This window comes from Poecilia formosa, unplaced genomic scaffold (genome assembly GCF_000485575.1).
Source record: "Poecilia formosa unplaced genomic scaffold, Poecilia_formosa-5.1.2 Scaffold668, whole genome shotgun sequence".
Lineage (NCBI taxonomy): Eukaryota > Metazoa > Chordata > Actinopteri > Cyprinodontiformes > Poeciliidae > Poecilia > Poecilia formosa.
The window spans coordinates 43,303-52,579 of record NW_006800607.1 but is presented as its reverse complement, the minus strand read 5'-3'; the positions used below and the strand labels follow the sequence as shown (position 1 = coordinate 52,579).

At 36.4% G+C, this 9,277-nt stretch overlaps 1 protein-coding gene and 1 long non-coding RNA gene across 7 annotated transcripts in view; one reads left to right on the top strand and one right to left on the bottom strand.

Moving 5' to 3' along the window:
* The window catches only part of LOC103130753 (endophilin-A1-like), a 41,343-nt gene that overhangs the window by 13,629 nt on the left and 18,437 nt on the right, over window positions 1-9,277 (bottom strand). The gene's annotated exons all lie outside the window — the stretch shown is intronic.
* Window positions 1-9,277, top strand: part of LOC107834572 (uncharacterized) — a 68,723-nt gene that overhangs the window by 50,228 nt on the left and 9,218 nt on the right. Inside the window, exon 4 of the long non-coding RNA XR_001660368.1 lies at window positions 3,746-3,816. This is a non-coding gene — a long non-coding RNA (uncharacterized LOC107834572). The remainder of the gene's footprint in view (window positions 1-3,745; window positions 3,817-9,277) is intronic.

The window sequence follows — 9,277 nt, the reverse complement described above, 5'->3', positions numbered from 1 at the left end:
TAAACTAAATGTTTATGTCCAAGCTAATTGTTAGCTTATTAGCTAATGTGCAAATTAGTTTGCCAATAAGCGGCAAGCTAAAAAAAATTGCAAACTAAATATTTAGCTTATTTAGTTTGTAAACTAAATGTTTATGTCCAAGCTAATTGTTAGCTTATTAGCTAATGTGCAAATTAGTTTGCCAATAAGCGGCAAGCTAAAAAAAATTGCAAACTAAATATTTAGCTTATTTAGTTTGTAAACTAAATGTTTAGCTTGGCTCTAAATATTTTGTTTCTTAAATAATGATTTAATTACTAACTAAATATTTAACTTCCTAACTATACATTTAATGTTCAAGCTAAATTAATTAATTAATTTAGTTTTGATCTAAATTAATTATATACAATTAAATGTTTATTTTAGAAATAAATACTTATTTTGTAACTAACATGTAGTCAAACTAAATATATGTAGGTAAATATTAAGTTTGCTAACTAAATATTTAGCTTCCTAAGTAAATGATCTGACAGCTAAATCTGTTGTTTGTAAGCTAAATATTTAGTTTGTAAGTTATATATTTATTGTGGAGCTAAATATTTCATTTACAAGTTAAATATTTAGTTCTGAAACTAAACATTTAACTTGCAAATTAAATAATTTGTTTGCAACTATAGGACATTTAGAAATGTATGAATTATATGGTGAAAATATGAAAAATGAACACCCAGTTTTATTCTCTATGACAGGCTTACAAAACCCAAAACAGTGATGTCTATTTTTCACTGTGACCTATAATATTCAGTCCCTTAAAGGCACAGGGGACTCGGTTAAAGCGTCTCACTCAGTAGCAGATCTGCTGCTGCGCAGCCATGATGCTAACGGCGCGGCGTCCACGTTCCTCTGGCTGAATCTGCTTTCCAGGGAAGGACACCACAAGGTGAAGCGAGCAGCAGAGATGGCAGAGTGAAGTGAACCTGAAGCAGATCAGCTGGCTGCAGGGAAATAACAGCAGTTTTGCAAAAGAGACGTCACAGCTCCCTGCATGACGGAGATAGACTCATAATTAGCTCGTTTGAACAAAAATGATGGGGAGCGGGCGCCACATGGCTCGGTGGTAAAACAGCCGCGCTGTATGCAGAGACTACAGACCTCAACACAGTTCGATCACTGAACCTCATCTACGCTCTCTGTCCTTCTTCCTGTCAAGCTACTGTTGAATTGAAACCTTTAAAACATTATGAGTTGAGCTCAATAATCAGAGAGTAACAGAAATGCAAAAACAACAAATCCACCAAAAGAAACAAACTATGAAAACAAAAACATCTGCTTGAAGACCAAGTGTCATTGCTAAAGGACACAATTACATATTTGGGGAATGTGGGCTGTAATCATATGTTGCTAAGTTGAGTTTGCATGTTCTTCTTCTACTGCACATGCAGGATTTGAACAAAGTTCTTCAACAAATTCTCAAAATAACAAGACACTGAGTGGTTTAAACACGTGATGAAACTGAACATGTTCTCCACTGCAACACAAATCTGATGCTGGTTGCAGCAGCGACTCAGGAATAATATTATCTAATCTAATGCAACACTATGGAAATGCTTCACCTCACTCAGCATGCTGAATGCTTGAACCATTAACTACTTTCTCATAAAACCAGCTAATAATTATCTGAGCTCTTTTGACCATTAACAGAGGATTGAAATTTTCTTCCCAGATTGCCGTTTGATCCATTAATCCATTGATCCATTAATACGATTTAAAAGCAAACAGGATGGTGGCGCTCCAGATAAGTAACACACCCGGTAATGATGCAGCAGGACACTGTGAATTACACACCGTTGTTGTCAGTATAGATGAACTATTCTGCAGAGCAGCACATCAAAAGTAACCTTGAAGACATGGCAGGATTTCTGTTCTGACAACAAATATAATTTGTTGTAAATATACCAGATAAAATCGATCAGTCAATCAAAATTATTATCTTAAATGGTTGTAACTAAAGTACAGAAAAAGAAGTGTCTTCTCCAGGCAGGCTGTAGTCAACGTGCGCGCACACACACACACACACACACACACGGCTCTCACACTCCCCTGTTTGATTCTCACTGACGGGATATGAGTCACTGCTGCAGAAACTTCAGAAACTTTTGTCTGTTTAAAAGCGATATCTTCAGTCTGACGCACAATGAGCAATTTTAAAAATCACAAAGGGCTTCAAAATGTCATAATGTACAAAACTCAAGTCAAAAATGAGAAAATTAGCTCCACTCTGCGTCACATTTGTCCAGCAATGAATAGAAAACGAGTGTTGGTGCTAATTCTGCTGTTGGACTATAAAGGCAGGAAAAAATGCAATTTTCCACAAAATATTTTTGATATTCATGACATTTTCTGTCACTCTAATTCAAAATATGTTTAGCAATCCTTTCTAGGGTTGCAACTAACGATTATTTTAGTTATTGATTATTCTGATAATTAATTGACTATTTGGATTTTTAAAAATTGGCACATTCTGCTGATTTTTTGTGCCTTTTATATCATAAACAACAATAAAAAGTTACTTTTGAAAGAGAAATTAAACATTTTACTACCTAAAATGCAATGATGCAGCATTTCTGAGGTGAATTCCTGATCATTTGTAGCAACAGATGAATCTGCAGCTACAAAATACTTCTAATATCAAAAGTTTTTTATTATTATCTTAAATCCAAAATGCATTTTTGTACAGTTTTGGCCTAATTATTTCTCTAATTGTCCTGTTCTTTCAGCAAAAGGCATTTTTTAGAGTCTGTATACTCCCATCAATAATTAATTGATTATTTCAATAATCACCATTAATCCAATTAATCCAGTCCTAATTGTCACATCTAAAGATTTCTGTGGACTGTAATCTATAATCTCACTGTATGAATCCATATTAAAGTATATTCTATTGTAAATATCAGCTCTTTGATTGAAAGAGACAAAAATGGTCAACAAATTTGAACAAAAACATGAGTGTTTTGCTTATTTTTCACACAAATTGTCAACTGACCAGCTAGTTCTGTTTGTATTTAATTCACTTATTTATTGTAGTGTCGTTTTTTTTTTTAGTGTTTTTTTCTACAACATTTAATTTTCTCACGTATAAACGGATCTCTCCTGCCCTGAATCCCTCAGTAAATCGCCGTTTGGCTGGTATTTGTGTGCAGGTCTGTGGTATTTATTCAGCAGCGCCGGTTCACCTGCAGGCCGCCTTCAGGTATTTTCTCTGCAGGAACGGAGATCTGCCCACACAGCTTAATGGAAACACTCCTGGCACACGCAGCAGAAGAGTTTAAACTGCGACTCCTTCACACCTGTGTGAGACACGCTCTCATAATGCTATTAAAAGGCTGAGGCACAGTGTGACACACAGCATCTGCAGCTTTAGCTCAACTTCCGGAATAGATTATGCAGTTCACAGAACATGAAGCAACAATATAATATCTGCAGTGCATGAGCCCAGGGCCTGGTGTGATCTCTTCCTGCATCTGCTTTGGCATTTCTCTAAATTGCTTGAATAAAGTGAAACTGCGTGCAGCTTAATACTTTCAGCTTTGTTGATTTTTTTTCCTTCCCTCTTTGGTTTTATTCTCTTAATTTGATCTTGGATGATTCAAAAGCAGCAAATATTGAAGATCAGAGTTGTTGCCTTCACACCAGTTTAAACATTCATAGGATTTCTATAATTATCCAAAAAAAAAGAAAGTAATCCTCCTCTAAATGCCTTTTAAAGATTGTCAGACCAAAATGCTACAAATGACTTTTTACCATGAAGCGCCACCCTGTCATCTTCTACATGATCAGGTCTGTCGCAATCAGCAATTAATCAATTAATCAATTAAGAGCATGATATGTTGAAACAAACTCTATAAGAAACTGGATGATAAAATCTTCAGCCTGATGTTTTAGTCTGAACCATCCCCTTTTTTTCTGAGGGACAATTTAGCTTACAGAGACATCATCATTTATTTTATTTGTTGTTTTATTTATTTTGCATATTTGAAACATCTTCCACTTTCAGTATTAAATGATCATCAAAATTTAAAGTTTATTGATCTTTGAGAATGTGTCGAGGATTATTATGCTATTGTCAACAACAATGTTATTGTTTACCGCAATAACTTCTGAACAAATTATGGTCATCATGACAGGCCTACCCACGTCCATTATTCAGTCTGCCCGGCCTTTTACTAGTCAGTAGTCAGAAAAGGGGAAGCTAACATCTCTGCAGACCACACACATCCTGGACACAAACTGTTTAGACCATCAAGTCGGCGCAGTAGACAGTTTCTTCCTCCACAGCGTCTCTCTGATGACAACCTCTTCTTCCTCTTTTGTAAAAACACTGTGTATATACACATATTTACATAAAAAAGTTTCATTTCCAACAATTATTTTTATACAATTCATAATTAAATGTCTTAATTGAGAACCAAGTGGAACCAAATTCAAATTTCCTGGCGATTAAAGCTGATTGTGGTTCTGACTCAGCAGAATTTTACCTCTGAATCTTATCAACTACATGCTGCAGGGCTGTTTTCAGTTTTTCATCATTTTCAGGTAAAAATCCTGAGAATTTGATTTGATCCCTCTGGTTCTGTGTCGCCTCTTGGCTGGACTTCTGTTATCGCTCCATCTGCAGTTTTCCTCTTATCTGCTTCCGTAGTTTGAGCAAACGTGCTGCTATCGTCACTTTAAAGACTGAACAGAGAAAAAAACCTTTTAAAGACATTCAGCCTGCAGAACCTTAAAAGATGAAGAACATATGGCAGAATAAAACTCTTCATATCAGTGTAGAGACTGAATCGCTTCATGTCTCACTGTTTGTTTTCCTCTTTTAGAACATTTCAGCTAAAAACAAAGGATGAGCCATTTTAAAAGCAATATAGACATTTACAAATGGATCTACAGCAAAAACAAGCAGCACTGAAGCTATTCAGTCTCACCACAAGCTTATATAAAGTTTCACAGAACCAGCTTTTATTTTGAAAGTGCTCTTCATCTTATTGGCAAGTGAATTTGCATATTAGCTAAATATTTATCTCTGAGCTAGATATACATTTAGATATCTTAGAAATAAATATTTAGTTTGGCGCTAAATATTTTTTAGCAAGTTAAATATTAAGCTTTAAGCTAGATATTCAGTTAGCAAGCTAAATATTTAGGTAAAGCAACATATTTTGATTGGATCTAAATATTTTGTCACAGGCAAAATATTTTAATTACATCTCAATATTTGGAACTAAATATTTTGCTTGCTTATTGAATATTTAGTTTGAAATAATGACATTTCTAATTGAATGGATATGATGATGAAACATGATTTTGAAAAATGATCCATAACTTTTTTTCTCCACTGACAGATTAAATAACACAAATTATTGGTGTAGCTTTATAAATAGCTCCATGAATATCAGCTGTGGTCAAATGTGAAATGAACAGAATGTATAAGATGCTTTTCTAATTACACCTCAATGGTTTTTACGTTGACCTACGTTCACCCTCTCATTCCAACGCCTCGCTCACATCAGCAGTGAAACGACCACTTAGGAAAGACGTCGACCCACTGAGCTCATCAAATTAACCAGTTCATGAACATAATCTCTCAAAATTTTCTGCCTCACTGCGTTTCACATGAATCTGTTTTCTATGAAAAACACCGTTTTAGCGTTAGCATTGGTCACATGGGGCCCAATGTGCATGAAGCCGCCGCCGCCTCCCACCGGCCCCTCCTCGTTTCCTGCTCACCCGTCTAATCCAGGCTGGTCACATGGAGGTCCCTGCCTTAAATACACTGACGGTGGAGGAGGGAGATTAAAAATGACAGGAGCGATTAGTGAGGCTGTCAGGAGGACAGCTCCTGCTGTTGGACAATAACCAGGAGGACCTGAAGCCCCTGAGAGCATCACGACTCCCTCAGTCCTGCTTCCTGCTGCTGCAGCACAATGTTCAGGGAAGGAATCTGGCTTTTCTGGGATAAACCAACACAAAGTCCTGAAGGGCTGCATCTTTTTAAAATTAGTTTTACTTTACTAATTAAAATCTTAAGAGTGACTTTTTATTGTTCCTCTTTTAGTTTTATGGCCATAATTAAAAGCCACTGTAACCGATGCAGATTAGCCTCACCTGAGTATTAAACACATGTTTTAATCTGAGTATAAATCCAGCTGTTCTCAGACTCTCACTCCTGTTACATTTACCCAAACCAGAGTGGGGTAGTAACTAGTTACATTTACTCAATTACATTTACTTGAGTAACTTTTCTGAAGAATAAAATAATATAGTGTTTTTTTTCTTTTTTTGTTTTTTTTTTTTTTTTTGAGTACTTTTATTATGAAGTATTTCTATTCTTACCCGAGTAAAATTCCTGGATTCAGTCAGCACCTCTGTAAGTCCAATACACAATTTTCTACTTACAATCTTTTAACTAAATTATAACTTTGTCTAGGAAAATATGTAATCTTATAACAAGTAGTATGTTGCACTTTGTTGATGTACATTTTAAAAATAATCTGTTAGTTTTCTTCAGCGAATGCGTAAATGAGCCAAAGGTTCTGCACAGATGGTGCCGTGACGGCGCTCAGTGTCTTATGTTGATTCCTTCAGTGGTTCTTGGTGCAGCGCCCCCACAGGTGAGGAGGGAAACAGGTTTTTCATTTAGTCTGGGTCGTTTGACGCAGTACAGTGAGAAAACAAACTGAATCAGCTGAAAATGTAACAAATGTCATAACTTTGGTCTCAAATCGAACTGAATCTACGGGACATAATCTGTTGAAATGTGAAAACCTTTGAGGGAGTGAATACTTTAGCGAGGTAAAGCTGGTCTGTATCCATTCTCCACTGCTGAGCAACAGGTCTGACTGCGTTAAGACTGCCAGGGTTCAGCAGGGACCTCAGATACCCCGGATACGTCGGGACGTCCAGCACATTAAGCCCTTAATTAGCAGCAGAGCTGTAATCAGGCTGGCTGACCTGAGGACAGATCTGTCCACTGGACCAATCAAGAACCACTCCTGGTTACGCTGAAATGATCCCACTGCAGCTGGTTCAGGGTGGCGGTAATCCCACAGAACATGCAGCCCTAATCCAGGCAACAGGGGGATAAAATATAAACATCTGCCTTCATTTAGATCAGGGGTGTCCAGAGTGCAGGACAACGGCCGTATGTAGTCGCTGGCTAATTTTGTTCTTATGGAAAATGTGTTCATCTTTTTATTACCAGACGTTTTGCATAGCAAACAGCAACACATCTGTTTTAGTGACGTTTACTCAAGAGGACCAAAATCTGCTTTTTATTAAATTAAATTCATTAAACTTGGCTAAGTGCAACAAATTCTGACCCCCAAAGTGACAAGAATCCTGTTTTTATACCTGAGGCACTAAAATTGCCCCTAATAATATGCAAGTTGTAAAATCCTCATTCTTATAAAATGTCGACTATTATTATTATTGTATGTTTTAGTTTATTTAATTTTTTTGTTTTAGAGCGGGTAAAATTAGATTTTAAATTGTTTTATGAATGATATATTTTTTGGCAATAAGTGATCCTGACTAGATGATTTTGGCCTGTATGACTAGAAAGTTTGGACTTCCCTGATTTAGACATTTAGTTTGGTCATTTCTGCACAATGTTCAATAAATGTAGTTCAGACAAACTGGGCAAAATCTTACCAAGTACTTTTGGTTTAGTTTATAGTACAAATATCTTAAAACACTTGAAATAAGATCAAACTAGTCAATGATTTCTTAATATTGATGACAAAGTATTTATAACGACATTTTTCCATGTTAGAAGTGAAATAAACTCCTAATATTAAGGAATTATTGGCTTAAAACAAACATATTTCTTGCTGAAAAGCTGCTTGTAAGTGAGTTTTGTTTTATTTCGAGTGTGTTGAGATATTTGCACTAGAAACCAAACTACCAATCAGCATGGCCGTTCCTGTGGCCACGCTGCTTCACTAACCTCTATCCCCTTTGAGAGTATGGCTTGTGGCGATTATAATCTGATTTGTAAGCTTCTGCATGCTTCTTATGTAACAGCGGAGTAGAGTGTGTAGAGGGAGAGACGTTTCTGTGTGTGTGTGTGTGTGTGTGTGTGTGTGTGTATCCTTCGATGTAGAGCTCGGTAAACAGGGGGAGGACTGGCGGGCGGGGGGAGATGGGTGAGGACCAGCTGGCACTGCGAGCCCGAGGAAAACGTGCCGCAGTCTGAGAGCCGTGATGAGACAAAGATGGAGCAACTGAACACATAAAATGAATGATGATGAGGGAGATTAAATCCTTCATCATTATTCTGAATTATCTCTGTTTTCAGTGGCATGAATGAAGCTACTTAAAGGACCAAGAACATTAAATGTTTTCCATCCTGAACACCAACAGTTCCAGTCATTTTTATATAAGAACGTCTTTCACTGGGAGCACAAAGCTGAATTTACTGTGGATTTCCTCAAATATTTACACACAACCCGAGTAATATGTGGTTAAATATCAGATTTCTTTTTTTTATTTTTAATAAAAATACATTTTTGAACTTATCTATTTTTTAGTTCAAATCTAATTTAGTGTTTATAGCACCTTTCAGCAACAAGTCAAAGTGCTTCACATCATAGAAAGACAAAAAATACAAAGTACTAGAAACAGTCAACAACTGAAACAATGTTTCAATCTGATATAGCTACACATCAGATTAGTGATTATTTCTTTGTTTGTATTGTTTCAAAATCAACTCTAAACAGCTGTTTTACAGTTTTCTGGAAGTTTGTTCCAGATCTGTGGTGCATAGAAGCTGAATGCTGCTTCTCCATGTTTGGTTCTGGTTCTGGATGCAGAGCAGAACCAGAAGGCCTGAGAGGTCTGGATGGTTGATACAACACAAGCAGATCTTTAATTTATTGTGGTGCTAAACTGTTCAGTGATTTATAAACTAACAGTATTTTAAAGTCTCTGAGCTACAGGCAGCTACAGGTGATGTGCTCTAACTTCCTGGTTTTAGTCAGAATATTTTTATTCAGACCTGTAAACCGCTGCAGTAATCAGTGAGACTAAAGATAAACATGATGAGTTTCTATAGGTCTTACTGGGACATCAGACCTTCAATCCTGGAGATGTTCTTCAGGTGATAAAAGACCAACTTTGTAACTGTCTTTATGTGGCGCTGAAGGTTCAGGTCAGAGTCCATCACTACATCCAGATTTCAGGCCTGATCTCTAGTTTCTAGTTATTATTATTATTATTAATGACTGATATTCTTTTATTCCTAATA